Source organism: Bos indicus x Bos taurus, chromosome 4 (genome assembly GCF_003369695.1).
Source record: "Bos indicus x Bos taurus breed Angus x Brahman F1 hybrid chromosome 4, Bos_hybrid_MaternalHap_v2.0, whole genome shotgun sequence".
Lineage (NCBI taxonomy): Eukaryota > Metazoa > Chordata > Mammalia > Artiodactyla > Bovidae > Bos > Bos indicus x Bos taurus.
Window position 1 is genome coordinate 99442355 of NC_040079.1, and position 17174 is coordinate 99459528.

Here is a 17174-nt window from a genome sequence, read left to right on the forward strand (position 1 = left end):
ATTGTTTTAAGACTTTAAGAGGAGTTTTAGGTTCACAGCAAAACTGAGAGGATGGTATAACAATTTCCCATATACCATTTGTTCCCACACGTGGGTAGCCTCCTCTTATCACCATCCCCCAAGAGGATGCCACATTTGTTACAATTGATGAACCATCATTTCATTATCACCCACAGTGCATAGTTTATATAGGGTTCACTCTTGGTGCTGTGCAATCTAGAAATACAGATATACAAATACACAAATATATTCATGTATATAATACAAATGTTTAATAATATGTATCCATAACTATAGCATCATTAATCATCAGAGGATTTTCACCGCCCTAAGAACTTTTTACTTATTCGTCACTATCCTTCCAGCCCTAGCAACCACTATTTCTCCTGTCTCTATCTCTTTGCCTTTTTCAGAATGTCACTGTTGAAATCATACAATGTGGCCATTTCAAATTGGCTCATTTCACACATTTAAGTTTCCTCCATGTCTTTTGTGATAGATCATTTGTTTTAGTATTGAATAATATTCCCTTGTCTGGATGTCCCATACTTTATTTATCTTTCCACCTACTGTTGGTCATCTTGGTTGCTTTCAAATTTTGGCAATAATGAATAAAGCTGTCTGCATATAGCTTTATTATAAACATTTGTGTGGAAGTTTTTGTGTGGACATGCTTCCAGCTCCTTTGGGTAAATATCAAGGAGCTTGATTGCTAGATCATATGGTATGAGTGTGTTTAGTTTTGTAAGAAACTGTGGAAATCTTTTCCAAAGCAGCTGTAGCATTTTGCACTTTTGCCAGCAATGTATGAGAGTTCCTGTTGCTCCATGTTCTCTTTGGCATTGTCAGTGTTTTGAATTTTAGCCATTCTAATAGTGTGCAGTTGTATCTCATTGTTATTTTAATTTGAATTTGTAATGGCATACGATGTTGAACGTCTTTTTATATAGCTTATTTGCCATCTGTATACCTTTTCTGGTGAAATGTCTTTAAGGGTACAGGCCCACACAAATTGATTTTAAGAGATGGCTAGATAGCATCACTGACTCAGTGGACATGGATTTGAGCAAACTCCAGGAGATAGTAAAGGACAAGGAAGCCTGGAGTCCTGCAGTCTATGGGGTCGCAAAGAGTTGGACACAACTTAGCAACTGAATAACAGTAACCTTTTTATTTAAAAAAATTTAATCTAAACTTAAAGTCCTCAAAATATGTGCTTTTTACCATTAAATATAATGTTAGTCAATTGAATATACTTTCTAGCCATTCAAAATGCTTTCTAATATATATCGCTCAGTCATGTCTGACTCTTTACCACCCCATGGACTCTACAGTCTGTGGAATTCTCCAGGCCAGAGTACTGGAGTGGGTAGCCTTTCCCTTCTCCAGGGAATCTTCCCAACCCTGGGATCGAACCCAGGTCTCCGGCAGTGCAGGTGGATTCTTTACCAGCTGAGTCACTAGGGAAGCCCAAGTATACTGGAGTGGGTATCCTATCCCTTCTCCAGCAATCTTCCTGATCCTGGAATCAAGCCGGGGTCTCCTGCATTGCAGGCGGATTCTTTATCAGCTGAGCCACAAGGGAAGCCGTCTACTATACATAGAAATATATATTTAAGTAAATATTTTAATAATTATTAACTTTGAAAATTTATACTTTCAGTTATAAAAATTACCACGGTTCACAATTAATATAGTTTTCAGTGCAAAAAATCTGAATGGTGTATATAAGCCTGAGGCTTTTGAAATTGTTTGTACTTTAGCATATGAGTTGCTACTGCTGCTGCTGCTAAGTCGCTTCAGTTGTGTCCAACTCTGTGCGACCCTGTAGATGGCAGGCCCCTCTGTCCCTGGGATTGTCTGCCATTTCCTTCTCCAATGCATGCATGCATGCTAAGTCGCTTCAATCGTGTCTGACTCTGTGCGACCCTATGGACAGCAGTCCACCAGGCTCCACCATTCACAGGATTCTCTAGGAAAGAATACTGGAGTGGGTTGCCATTTCCTTAATTACATGATGATAAATTATCCCAGGAAAATAAAAGATAATTATTAGGAAAAAATCGGGTAAAGGGTAAAAATAGATTTTATACCTCTGTTGCTAAGATATAAGGAACTCACCATGTTTTATGAAAGTACATCAATAATAGGACCTCTAATATGCATTGTGCTTAGTATAGATTGTCTACAAAAGAGAGTAGCTTCTTAGTGATTGAAAATATAATCTTTAAATATGTCACAATAAAGTTTTTAATAGGCAATAATCATTTTTCTAAGTTGTTAACTTACTATATGGAATTAGTAACTTTAGTTTGCAATAAACATAACATTTGATATCCAGTCAATATTTAACTTTATTTTAATGAAAATTATAAACTTGGTGACCTAAATTAATCTTGTATTGCCTGTATTTGAAAAACATTGAGGAAATTGTATGATTAGGAGAGACAAATTTGTTTTCCTGTTAGTAGTGATGCATTCATATTTTCCAGAAAGCGAAAGAACTGTAAAACTATTCGAAGGGTTTGGGTCCAGGTTCAAGAAAAAAAAATTATTTCCTAGATGTTAGAAAGTTCATATGTCCCTCATAGTGAAATCCGGAGAAGGAAATGGCAACCCATTCCAGTATTCTTGCATGGAGAATCCCACAGACAGAGGAGCCTGGTGGGCTGCTATCTATGGGGTCGCACAGGGTCGGACATGACTGAAGCGACTTAGTAGCAGCAGCAGCATAGTGAAATCTTGCATATGAGAATAAGCCAGTTACTGCAGGCTATTATTACCTATGACATGGGAGAATTGGTACTACCCATTATGTATTCCAACTCTGTAGAAAGATTTTCCACCTTCCTGCTTCCTCTCTTGTCTGAGCACTCATATCCCTGGATCTCCTTATTTGGAATCACAGAATCAGTGTGGCATGGGTGTCATTATAGCCAAATATGGGTCCTTTATGACATGACAATGCAGTCAACCCTTGAACAACATGGGTTTGAACTGCACAAGTCCACAAATACCCAGCATCTTTCTCAATATATACATGCAGTAGCACACAATCTGAGGCTGGTTGAATCTGTGGATGCAGAAAGGCAATTGTGGAGAGCTGACTCAGTGACTTGAGCATCCACAGAGTTTGACGTATGTGGGGGTTCCTGAATCCAATCCTCTGCAGACACCGAGGGACAACTGTATCACTGTTGAATATCCAGGAAAAATACATCGGTGTTCACCACTAATGTACAACCCACAATTTTCCAAATGTGTTTCATTTTTTTACTTAAAGTTTGCCCTTCTACAGGCAATATCTTAAAGCTCTACTCATGAGATATGTAAATACATATAAGCATATCTTGGAGAGCTTATGGTTTTGTTCCAGATGATTGCAATAAGGCAGATGAAGCAAATCTCATGAAGTTTTAGGTTTTATAGTGCATTTAAAGGTATGTCTATATGATACTGTAGTCTCCTAAGTGTGTGATAGCATTATGTCTAATAAAAAGCAATGTACATACCTCAATTTAAAAATTGTTTATTGATTTAGAAAATGCTACCATCATCTGAGCTTTCAGTGACTTGTAATCTTTTTGCTTCTGAAGGGTCTTACCTCAGTGCTGATGGCTGCTGACTGATCATGGTGGTGGTTGCTGAAGACTGGGGTGGCTATGGTAATTTTTAAAAATAATACAGCTATTGGGTTTGCCACATCAACTGACTCTTCCTTTCATGAATGGTTTCTCTCTAACATGCAACTGTTTGATAGTATTTTATCCACAGACCTTATTTCACAGTCAGAGTCAGTCTTTCAAATCCTGCTACTGTTTTATCAACTAAGTTTATGTAATATTTTAATTATTTGCTGTCATTTTGTCAGTCTTCACAACATCTTCACCAGGAGTAGTTTCCATCTTAAGAAACCATTTTCTTTGTTCATTCATATAAAACAGCTCTCTGTGGAAGTTTTATCATGAGATTGTAGCAATTAGCTACATCTTCAGGTTCCATTTCTAATTCAAGTTCTGTTGTTAATTCCACCACATTTGCAGTTACCCCCTCCATAAGAAATCTTGAACCCCTCAAAGTCATCCATGAGGATTGGATCAACTTCTTCCAAGCTCCTGTTAATGTTGATATTTTGACCTCTTTCATGAATTTCCTTAATGACATTTAAAATGGTAAATCCTTTCAAGAAGGTTTTCAATTTATTTTGCCCAGATTCATCAGAGGAGTTAGTATCTATAGCAGCGATAGCCTTAAGAAATGTATTTATTAAAGAATAAGAATTGACAGTTGAAATTATTCTCTGGTCTGTGAGTTACAGAATAGATGTTGTGTTAGTAGGCATGAAACAACATTAGCCTTACGGTACATCTCCATCAGAGCTCTTGGTGATTAGGTGCATTACCAATGAGCAGTACTGTTCTAAAAGAAGTCTTTTTTTTCTGAGTATAGATCTCAACAGTGGACTTAAAATATTCAATAAATTATGTTCAAAGTAGATGTGCTGTCTTGCAGGCTTTATTGTTTCATTTATAGAGCACAGGCATAGTAGATTTAGCATAATTCTTAGGGGCCCTAGGATTTTTGGAATGGTAAATGAGTGCTGACTTCAACTGAAAGTCACCTGCTGCATTAACCCTTAACCAGAGAGTCAGCTTATTTTTTGAAACCAGATGCCATGCACCAACCATGACTATCTAGCTACGAAAGTCCTAGAAGGCATTGCCTTCCAAGATAGGCTGTTCTACCTACCTAAGCTGTCCCATCTACATTGAAAATCTGTTGTTTAGTTTAACCACCTTCATGAATTATTTTAGCTAGATATTCTGGATAACTCGTTGCAGCTTCTACATCAGCGGGGGCAGATTCACTTTGCACTTTTTTTTCATGGAGATGGCTTCTTTGCTTCAACGTCATGTACCAACCTCTGTTCAAAATTTCCTTTTGCAGCTTCTTTACCTCTCTCGGTCTCCATAAAATTAAAGAGAGTTATGGCCTTGCTCTGGATTAGGCTTTGGCTTAAGGGAACATTGTGCTTAGTTTGATCTTCTACCCAGACCACTAAAACTTTCTCCATATCAGCAATAAGGTTGTTTTGCTTTCTTATCATTTGCGTGTTCACTGGAGTAGCATTTTCAAATTCCTTCAACAACTTTACACTCACAGCTTGGCTAACTGGTGCCAGAGGCCTAGCTCTTGACCTACTTTGGTTTTTAGCATGCCTTCCTCACTAAATCATTTCTAGTTTTTGATGTAAAGTGAGAGGTGTACAACTCTTTTGTTCACTTGAACATTTTGAAGTCATTCTGGTTGTTAATTGGCCTAATTTCAATATTGTTGCATCTCAGGGAATAGGGAGGTGTGAGGAGATGAAAACGTTGGAAACATTGTGAGAATTACCAAAATGTGACACAGAGACATGAAGTTGAAAAATACTTTTGGAAGAATGGTGCCAATGGACTTGCTTAATTGTGAAAAATATAATATCTACCAAGTGAAGTAAAGTGAAGCAGAATAAAACTAGGTATGCCTATACATGGGGCTTCCCTGGTGGCTTACATGGTAAAGACTTTGCCTGCAATAAGGGAGACCTGGGTTCACTTCCTGGGTTGGGAAGATCCCCTAGAGAAGGAAATGGTAACCCATTCTGGTATTCTTGCCTGGAGAATCCCATGTACAGAGGAGCCTGGTGGGCTACCAGTCCATGGGGTCACAAAGAGTCGGACATGACTGAGCAACTAACACTTTCACTTTATGCCTATACATGTCTTCTTTCCTCTTTGAAAACATTATATTAAAGTATATTATATAACATACAGTTATAGGTAATGGTAACCCACTCCAGTACTCTTGCCTGGAAAATCCCATGGACAGAGAAGCCTGGTAGGCTACAGTCCATGGGGTCACAAAGAGTCGGACACAACTGAGCGACTTCACTTTCACTTTTCATAGTTCTAGGTAACTGTACAGTTCAGTGACTTTTTTACAAGATGAATACACTTATGGTACAACACATGCATGCGTGCTCAGGCATGTCCAACTCTTTGTAACCCTATGGACTGTCATCCACCAGGCTCTGTCCATGGAATTCTCCAGGCAAGACTACTGGAGCAGATTGCCATTCCCTCCTCCAGAGAAACTTCTTGACACAAGGATCAAACCTGTGTCTCTTACATCTTCTGTACTGGCAGACAGATACTTTACCACTGAGCCACCTGGGAAACCCATCCTTATGGCAGTTCAGTTCAGTTGCTCAGTCGTGTCCGACTCTTTGCGACCCCATGAATTGCAGCACGCCAGGCCTCCCTGTCCATCACCAACTCCTGGAGTTCACCCAGACTCACGTCCATCGAGTCAGTGATGCCATCCAACCATCTCATCCTCTGTTGTCCCCTTCTCCTCCTGCCCCCAATCCCTCCCAGCATCAGAGTCTTTTCCAATGAATCAACTCTTCGCATGAGGTGGCCATAGTACTGGAGTTTCAGCTTTAGCATCATTCCTTCCAAAAAAATCCCAGGGCTGATCTCCTTCAGAATGGACTGGTTGGATCTCCTTGCAGTCCAAGGGACTCTCAAGAGTCTTCTCCAACACCATAGTTCAAAAGCATCAATTCTTCAGCGCTCAGCCTTCTTCACAGTCCAACTCTCACATCCATACATGACCTCTGGAAAAACCATAGCCTTGACTAGACGGACTTTTGTTGGCAAAGTAATGTCTCTGCTTTTGAATATGCTATCTAGGTTGGTCATAACTTTCCTTCCAAGGAGTAAGCGTCTTTTAATTTCATGGCTACAGTCACCATCTGCCGTGATTTTGGAGCCCCAAAAAATAAAGTCTGACACTGTTTCCACTGTTTCCCCATCTATTTCCCATGAAGTGATGGGACCAGATGCCATGATCTTTGTTTTCTGAATGTTGAGCTTTCAGCCAACTTTTTCACTCTCCACTTTCACTTTCATCAAGAGGCTTTTGTGTTCTTCTTCACTTTCTGCCTAAGGGTGGTGTCATCTGCATATCTGAGGTTATTGAGATTTCTCCCAGCAATCTTGATTCCAGCTTGTGTTCTTTCCAGTCCAGCATTTCACATGATGTACTCTGCATATAAGTTAAATAAGCAGGGTGACAATATACAGCCTTGACATACTCCTTTTCCTATTTGGAACCAGTCTGTTGTTCCATGTCCAGATCTAACTGTTGCTTCTTGACCTGCATATAGATTTCTCAAAAGGCAGATCAGGTGGTCTGGTATTCCCATCTCTTTCAGAATTTTCCACAGTTTATTGTGATCCACACAGTCAAAGGCTTTGGCATAGTCAATAAAGCAGAAGTAGATATTTTTCTGGAACTCTCTTGCTTTTTCCATGATACATCACCCAAATCCAAATATAGAACACTGTCCATCAGTCAAGAGGGCTTTTTCACCTTCCTATCAGGCATTAACTCTGTCTATTAAAAAGTCACTGGTATGCTAGCTTCTACTACCATGGTTTGGCCATTTTAAGTTTATGTAAATAAAACCACACAGAGTGTACTCTTTTCTCTGGCTTATTTCACTCGAGACATTATGTCTGAGAAATCTGTCCATGTGGCTGCATATAGCAGTAATTTGTTACTTAAATTGCTGTATAGTATTCTATTGTATAGAAATGTGACCATGTAATTACTATACAGTGAAAGGATATTTTTACCATTTTGCCTATTTTGAATAATGCTATATTTACTAGTTGTGTGTGTGTGTGTGAGCATCATTTTGGGGATGGTACCCAGGGGTAAAATTGCCAACAGCGCATAAGAATGTATACAATCAGTTATGCTCAGCTTTTATAGAAACTGAAGTAGTTTTCCAAAGTGTTTTTGTGTAAGTATGAGCAGTGTAAGAGAATGTTAGTTCTGAATTTGCTAGCCACCACTATTTGTGGTCACACTATCAATCTTCTCAATGTATAGTAGTGTCTTATTGTGCATATTTGCATGCCCTTATAAGTCATGATATTGTCTATCCCTTTATTTTATCATTGGTCACTTAGGTAAGTGTATTATCATTAATGAAATGCTTGTTCAAGTCCTTTGCACATTAAGAAAAAAGTTCTTCCATTTTCTTGCTAATTGGCAGGAGTTCTGTTACATCATAGATGAGTACTTTGCCGAGTATATATGTTTAAAATATCTTCTTCCAATTTTGTCTTTTGATGAACATTAGTTCTTCACTTAAATCAAGTCTAAATTGAACATACTTTCATTGATAGCTGTTGCTTTTTGTGTTCTATTTAAAAACTACCTTTCATTTGGTTACAAAATTATTCTCCTATGTTATCTTCTGAGTTGGGGCTAAAAGAAAAGAAGGTTAAAATGGAGAAACAACAGAGGGATTAGAGTATTAGATAAGCTGCATCATTAGTTTTCCAACTTTGCTGTACACTGAGACATGTGGAAAGTTTTTAAGCCCCCAGTGCCCCTGCTGTGCCCCAAATCGACTAATAAAGAATCTCTCGGTTTGGTACCCAGGCACTGGTATATTTTAACTGGATTAGAGAGCATTTAGGTGGGGAAAAAATGAGCAAAGAAAGAACTGCATGGGACCAAGTACTGTGAATGTCAATTCAGGCTAGATTGTGGGCGCCACAGAGTGAAGTAATGGTGACTATCATGGGAATTAAAGCCATGGCTTGTAGAATTTTGCGTCCAGAATAAAGATTCAGATTGAATCCAGCAAATAGCAGGGCTGAAAAAGTTTTTTGAGGAAATTAATATGATTCACTAATCCATTAAGAGGATTAAAGTGGCAGGGGATAGAGGTGGATTGTAAGTGGGGGAAATGAGAAAATTTTCAAATTAGTACCTGTGTTCTGGCTTTTATAACTCTGGTAACTATCAGAAACTGTGTGGTGAATTTCACATGTATGAGATTTTTCTGACAAGAGGATCTAAAGCTACCATCAGATTTTCAAAGGAATCTGAAATTCCCAAAGGCTAACAGCAAATAAATTAGAGAAGGAAATCAGTTGGTAGTTATTATGTTTTGCCACTTAAAAAGTTATTGAACACCCAAACCATGAAAAGAGAAGACTGATGGCAGAGATGTTTATGGGTGGACTAAGAAGTGTCAGAGGCTGAGTGTGTGTGTGTGTGAGAGAGAGAGAGAAAAGGGAAGAGGCAGAGGGGAGGGGAAAAGAATGGTGAAAACAAAACATGAATTAAAAGACAAGATGACAGGAAGAATAGATAGATGATTAAGAGGAAAATAATAAGAATGAGTAATGGAAGAGGTATTAAGATTTTATAATTTTATTTATTTATCGGCTGTGCTAGGCCTTTGTTGCTATGGCGGGCTTTTCTCCAGTCGTGGCGAGGGATGACTACTCACTCTCTAGTTGGCGGAGCACAGGCTTTTCATTGTGGTGGCTTCTCTTGTGGTTGAGCGTGGGTTCTAGGGCATGCGGGCTTCAGTAGTTGAAGTTCCTAGGCTCTAGAGCACAGGCTCACTGGTTGTGGCACACAGGCTTAGTTGCTCCACAACAAGTGGGATCTTCCCAGACCAGGAATCGAACCCATGTCTCCTGCACTGGCAGGCAGATTCCTTACCATTGAGCCCCAGCGAAGCCCCCTGAGGTGAAGATTTTAAAACTTGAGTTTGACAGACAATATGATATATAGACTTGAACTTCTAAATCAATTGTATTGAAATGATCAGATGATCAGAAAGAAAAATCAATAATCAGTTCATGAACGTGAAAGTAAAAGTTGCTCAGTCATTTCTGACTCTTTGCGACCCCATGGACTATACAGTCCATGGAATTCTCCAGGCCAGAATACTGGAGTGGGGCGCCTTTCCCTTCTGCAGGGGATATTCCCAACCCAGGGATTGAACCCAGGTCTTCTGCATTGCAGGTGGATTCTTTACCAGCTGAGCCACAAGGGAAGCCCAATCAATCCATGGTCCTTATATTTTTACTGTAAGCATTCAGTGGGTATAATTTTCATTCTAGCCTCTTGTTCTTTGGTATCAAAAACTCTTTCTTTTATTTTATGCTAGGTGATCTACACATTAAATAAATTTTAAAGTAGGTATTGAAAATAGAATAAGATCCTTTAACAGATTTTAAAAAGTAATTATTTTAAGTGATAAAATTGTGTGCTAAAAGTTTAGATTTAGATGCAACTGTCAAAAAAGCTTAGGAATTCATTACAATTATGAAGGGATACATTTTTTAAACTCATTTTCTCACGTAGAGGTAGGAAAGAATTATTGCACAAAGAACTGATAGATGAGCTGAATCATATCACTGCTTCATAGATAAGGCTACTGTGAATGAAATAATGTGTTTAATGGGAAAAAGTTGACAGGTTCTTAACTTTAAACATATTACATATGTGTAAAGCCAGAATAATGGCATTTGGTACCCTGGGGTTAAATAAAAAACCCATGAGAAAAATCATAGACTTGATTTTTGGGAGATTGTGTTCATAAGGTAAAACCACATTCATTTTATGCTAATAAAATAAGCTGAGCATTTCTTGAGTGTAGTCTTTGCAAATAGCCATCATTTCAGAGACTGAGTCATCATAAAGTCTAGCTGTGTTTATCATTATCTTACCACTGATAGCTGGATAGCTACAATTCCAATAAGTCTTTCATGATAATATTAAATTTTTATTTTCTAAGACTTGACAATCTGATAACTTCCATAAGGCTAAATACACTAGGTTATAAAAGCTTAGTTTTCTATATCCTCTGTCCTCCTAAGTTTTTGATGTTATGCCTTCATATATCTACTAGGCATTCTTGAAATTAGTGAAATTGGAAAACTTTAATCTGCATCCCTATTGTTGGTTATTTTTCCTAGCAGAAGCAAGCTCAGAAATGGTAGATAATTGTTAGGATTTTCTTAGATGAGTGGGTGGGAAAACCAAAGAGGAAGGCAGGGAAAGACATTGAGTGCATTTGAGTTAATAGGCAATGGGATCTGAGCTGAATGAGAAAGTTAGTAAGCATAGGATGAGGTCACCAAGCAGCGAAGAGGTAAAGAAAGACCTGGCCACCTCAGATGTGCTGTAGAACCTTGAGAGTGGGAATAGTTAAACAGAATAATAAAAATATAGTATTTATATTTAAAGTGTATGGACTTTTATACCACTGATACTCAGTAAGTACTCTTTCTAGTGCCCACTATTTCCTCCTTACTCTGAGGATAAAGGGAATTTTATGTGTGATATTATTTAACTTTGTTGATTTATAAAAATAAAAAAATACATTATGCTTTAAAATAATTCTTAATGATAAAAATAGATACACAATGGCTAGAGCATGTTAGGAAATGAATGTAATAGAAGGAAGTGACTTTTAAATGATGAAGAAATATTATTTTTACTTTAGTATTCATTGTTAGAGTCTTTGTAATGATTCAATATAATTACAGTGTTCATATTTTTGCAATGTACTGGCTAAGCCCAGTTGAAATTGGAGGATATGAAGTACTAAACCACTGTAAAAGAAATAATATCATGATATTAATAAGTTTGGTATTCCATGTAGATTAAGCAAGCTAAGGTGTTAAATTATGGATATCCAAATTATCTTTATTATCATTTTATAGGAGAAGGCAATGGCAACCCACTCCAGTACTCTTGCCTGGAAAATCCCATGGATGGAGGGGCCTGGTGGGCTGCAGTCCATGGGGTCGCTAGGAGTCGGACACGACTGAGCGACTTCACTTTCACTTTTCACTTTCCTGCATTGGAGAAGGAAATGGCAACCCACTCCAGTGTTCTTGCCTGGAGAATCGCAGGGACAGGGGAGCCTGGTGGGATGCCGTCTATGGGGTCGCATAGAGTCAGACAGGACTGAAGTGACTTAGCAGCAGCATCATTTTTTTTTTCTAATTTTATTTTATTTTTAAACTTTACATAATTGTATTATTTTGCCGAATATCAAAATGAATCCGCCACAGGTATACATGTGTTCCCCATCCTGAACCCTCCTCCCTCCTCCCTCCCCATACCATCCCTCTGGGCCGTCCCAGTGCACCAGCCCCAAGCATCCAGCATCGTGCATCGAACCTGGACTGGCAACTCGTTTCCTACATGATATTTTACATGTTTCATTGCCATTCTCCCAAATCTTCCCACCCTCTCCCTCTCCCACAGCAGCAGCATCATTTTATAGGAAAACCTACTAAAAGGTAGTATACAAATATACCTAGTATAAACGTGAATAAAAATGTGTGCTATAGTAAATTAGCTTATGATACCAAGTCTTCTTATATAATGAATTCTTTTTGGGTGGGCTTTTATTATTAATATAAAAGTAATAATAAGGAACTAATATATCATAATGGCTTTTGTAAGCATAACTACAACTGCTTTTGTAAAATGCAGGATGATAGGATAAAAACATTAAAATGCACACCATTAATTTATGATGAATTATAATGCCTGGTATGTTCCAATTAAACCTTGGTCAAATCTATTTTTAGCTTGTTAAAAATTACTTAACTTGGTCAATTTTGATCTTTATTTCCCCTTACCCACCCATAGTGTGGTTGCCCACCTTTTAATGAAGAAGAGAGAAGGACAAATATTAAACAAATAGATGTGAAGAGAGGTTTGCTGTATCATTTACTTCTACCATTGACAAGAGTGTCAGAATTTGTACGTGGATTTTGGTCAATAAAAATAGACTGAAATTTGTGGCAAAGTAAAATGTACTGAAACTCAGATGGAGTATCTGCATGAAACTGATGCCTATGGATGTGTAGGACTCATGAAATTATTAAACGTTTTAATCTTCATCTTTACTCAGAAAAGAAATCAACAGGTCCTACCCTCAAAGACCTTATTATCTAGAAGAATAAGGCAAGGCAAATGTGTGTTCAATAAGTAAAATGATATTCAGGGTGTATGAAGCTGAGAATGCTTTCCTCAGACTAGAGAATTCAAGGCAGCTTCATAAGAAAGATAATACTTCAAAGGAAGCTAGATGGGCAAGTTGGACTGAATTCATCTGGGGAGGGTGTGTGGACCGGTGTGAATAGAGACAAGAGTTGTAGGTGGGGCCAGGATATTCCAGATAGATCAGATCCTGCAAAGGTCTGGAGGTGTGAGGAAATATTTCACATGTTCAATATGAAATATAGTTAAGTATGGCCAGGAGTGTAAGAGAATTATGAGGGATGATGCTAGAATGTTGGGTAGGGGCATATTGTGCAGGGATTTGTATGCTGAGGCAAAGAGTTAGACATTATTGTTCCACTGGAAAAAAGTCATTGAAGAAAAAACAGTGGAAAGATTTTTAAAAAGGCTCCTCTGGAGGCAAAGTGAAAATGGATTGGGCAGTGTATCTGGATGAAAAAGAAAAATTTAGAGACTTAATAAACACATGCAAACTGAAATGGCCAGTGTAACAGAAAATGATGTTTTCAAATACCTTATTGCAACAGAGGAAAGAATCTTTTTCCTCTCATCTTGTCCTTGTGATCTTTCTAAAACGTTAATTTGTATATGTGAAATCAGTGTTTCCTCTAGAGACTCCATCAGAGAGGAATCCACTTAGAGGGTCTTTCAGGTTGGAGGCAGGATCCATTTCCTTGTGCAAGGAGGATGTACATGTCTGCTAAGTTTCGTTAGTCATGTCCAGCTCTTTGTGACCCCGTGGACTGTAGGCCGCCAGGCTCCTCTGTCCATGGGATTCTCCAGGCAAGAATACTGGAATGGGTCGCCATGCCCTCCTCCAGGGGATCTCCCACACCCAGGGATCGAATGTCTCTTATGTCTTCTGCATTGGCAGACCGGTTCTTTACCACTAGCGCGACTATGGAGGACATCAGGTTCTTACTGGCTGTTGGCTAAAAGGTGTTCTCAAATCCCAATGGCTGCCTGTAGTTCCCTGCACTGTGCTGGGTACATGACAGTTTGCATATTCAAGTCCAGCAAGAGAGCATCTCTCCCATCTGGGGACTAATGTAATCCAATTGTATATAATTTAAGGTAATCATGAGAGCCTTTGACTGTGTGGATCACAACAAACTGTGGAAAATTCTTAAAGAAATGGGAATACCAGACCACCTTACCTACCTCCTGAGAAATCTGTATGCAGGTCAAGAAGCAACAGTTAGAATTGGACATGCAACAACAGACTGGTTCCAAATCAGGAAAGGAGTATGTCAAGGCTGTATGTTGTCACCCTGCTTATTTAACTTATATGTAGAATATATCATGCAAAACGCCCAGCTGGATGAAGCACAAGCTGGAATCAAGATTGCCAGGAGAAATATAAATAATCTCAGATATGCATATGACACCACCCTTATGGCATAAAGTGAAGAAGAACTAAAGAGCCTCTCGATGAACGTGAAAGAGGAGAGTGAAAAAGTTGGCTTGAAACTCAACATTCAGAAAACTAAGATCATGGTATCCAGTCCCATCACTTCATGGCAAATAGATGGGGAAACAGTGGAAACAGTGACAAACTTTATTTTTGGGGGCTCCAAAATCACTGCAGATGGTGATTGCAGCCATGCAATTAAAAGACACTCCTTGAAAGAAAAGTTATGACCAAACTAGACAGCATATTGAAAAGCAGAGACATTACTTTGCTAACAAAAGTTCATGTAGTCAAAGCTATGATTTTTCCAGTAGTCATGTATGGATGTGAGAGTTGGACTATAAAGAAAGCTGAGTGCCAAAGAATTGATGCTTTTTTTAAAATTTTTTTATTTTTAAATTTTACAATATTGTATTGGTTTTGCCAAATATTGAAATGAATCTGCCACAGGTATACATGTGTTCCCCATCCTGAACCCTCCTCCCTCCTCCCTCCCCATACCATCCCTCTAAGACAGAAATATAGATCAATGGAACAAAATAGAAAGCCCAGAGATAAATCCACGCACATATGGACGCCTTATCTTTGACAAAGGAGGCAAGAATATACAATGGATTAAAGACAATCTCTTTAACAAGTGGTGCTGGGAAAACTGGTCAACCACTTGTAAAAGAATGAAACTAGAACACTTTCTAACACCATACACAAAAATAAACTCAAAATGGATTAAAGATCTAAACGTAAGAATTGATGCTTTTGAAATATAGTGTTGGAGAAGACACTTGAGAGTCCCTTGGACTGCAAGGAGATCCAACTGGTCAATGATGAAGGAAATAAGTTCTGAATATTCATTGGAAGGACTGATGCTGAAGCTGAAACTCCAATAGTTTGGCCACCTGATGCAGAGAACTGACTCCTTGGAAAAGACCCTGATGGGGATGACAGAGGATGAGATGGTTGGATGGCATCACCAACTCCATGGACATGAGTTTGAGCAAGCTCCAGGAATTGGTGATGGACAGGGAAGCCTGGCGTGCTGCAGTCCAAAGAGTAGGACCCGACTGAGTAACTGAACTGAACTGAATCATGAGAATGATATCCCATCATCTTTGCCATTTTTCTATTGGTTTTTATTAGTTGGGAGGAAGCCACAAATTCTGCTTGCATCCAGAAGAATGGGATTATTGAAGGATATGCCTCAGGAGGCCATCTTATACTGTATCCTCCATACATACATTGATGAAGCTTTTGATCAAAAGTGAGAATCTAATAAGTAATCCTGTTAAAATGGAACAATCTGTTATACTTCAGGGGCTTTCCTAGTGGCTCAGATCATAAAAAATCTGCCTGCAATGCAGTAGACCTGGTTTCAATCCCTGGGTTGGGAAGATCCCCTGGAGAAGAAAATAACTACCCACTCCAGTATTCTTGCCTGGAGAGTTCCATGGACAGTGGAGCCTGGCAGGCTACAATCCATGGGGTCGCAGAGTCAGACACAGTTGAATGACACACACACACATACACACACATACATTATGTTTCAGAGAGTGATCTTTTAAAAATACAATTGGAATCATCATCTGTAACTATACCCTATTTTCCTCCTGCTTATAACATTCTGTAATTTTCTAACACACTTGGAGTAAAGGCCAAAGTCCTCATCAAGGTTTATAGACAAACTTGAGTTGGCCCCTATTAAATCATTTCCTGTGATTTCCCTCTTTGCCCTTGTGCTCCAGTCATATTCTGAATTTTCCTAGATGTGTGCCTTTGAAATAATTATTCCCTCTCCCTCCTTACCTTCTCCTTGTCAGTGCCAACTCAAAGTCAATGTAAATTTTCCAGAAAGGCTATAATCTAGAATTTTACCAGTCATCGTTGAGTATAACCTGGTTTCTATTGTCTTTTTGAATCAATAATTGATGGTATTTTCTTCTGGTCTATACTGCTTTTGCTGGTTAGCCTCCACCTCCTCTACAGTTGAATATAAATTCTACAAGAACAAAGTCTTAATGTGTGTAGTTCACCCAGAGCAGTTTGTTTCATTGGTGGGGCACAATATTTATTTGTTGAATGAATGAAAATCCCCTATAAATCTTCTCCGGAAGCAGCTTTTGTCATTACTTGGGAAATCAGATTTGAATTATAAAAAATACTTATTTTACTTCATGTGTTTTTGGTTTGACTGTCTACATAAATTGTCAAAATCTTAGCAAATATTGTAACTTGCATTTCTTTAGTAATCACCGTAAAAACCTCATGCTCTGAGAACATCATTTTTAACGCTGAATATATGTTGCATGTTTGTCTGGACATAACCATTATTTTCACTGAGTTGCAGTTGTGAATTAACTATTTGCCTTATTTACTGATTAGCAAGTCGTATTGTTGCTTACTAAATGTATTTCAACCATGTAAATGATTTCTTATTCCAATAAAAAATAATGAAGAAACTGATTGCAGCTATGATTCACTTGCATTCTTAAAGAAATCCATTAATGGCAATGCTATAAGATTAAGACTATTCAAATGTGCTTTAATACAAATACCCCAGAAATTTTAGTGATTTTAGGAGTATGCTACTACCTTTGAAAGGGATGTGATAATGCCATTACCAATAAAAAGAAAGACTCTTGATCAAGTAAATATATTCTGGGACTCCTTCTAGCTTGTGCAGTGCTGCCTGGTGAGGAGCTTGATAAGAGGTTGGTTTGTGTTTGGAGTGCAATCTATACTACTGATGATGTGGACTGGAGAATATAGAAATCTGGAGAGGAACTGGATGAATAATGAGTTGCACAGAGCTTTTATCTTTTCTTTTTTTTTTTAGGGAAGCTATTCAACATTGAAAAATGTA

The 17174-nt window shown here is 38.3% G+C and overlaps 1 pseudogene; it reads right to left on the reverse strand.

The window, feature by feature from the left end:
* Positions 1-3537: 3537 nt before the first annotated feature.
* Positions 3538-5302, reverse strand: LOC113890926 (annotated as a pseudogene).
* Between the last annotated feature and the right edge of the window lie 11872 nt (positions 5303-17174).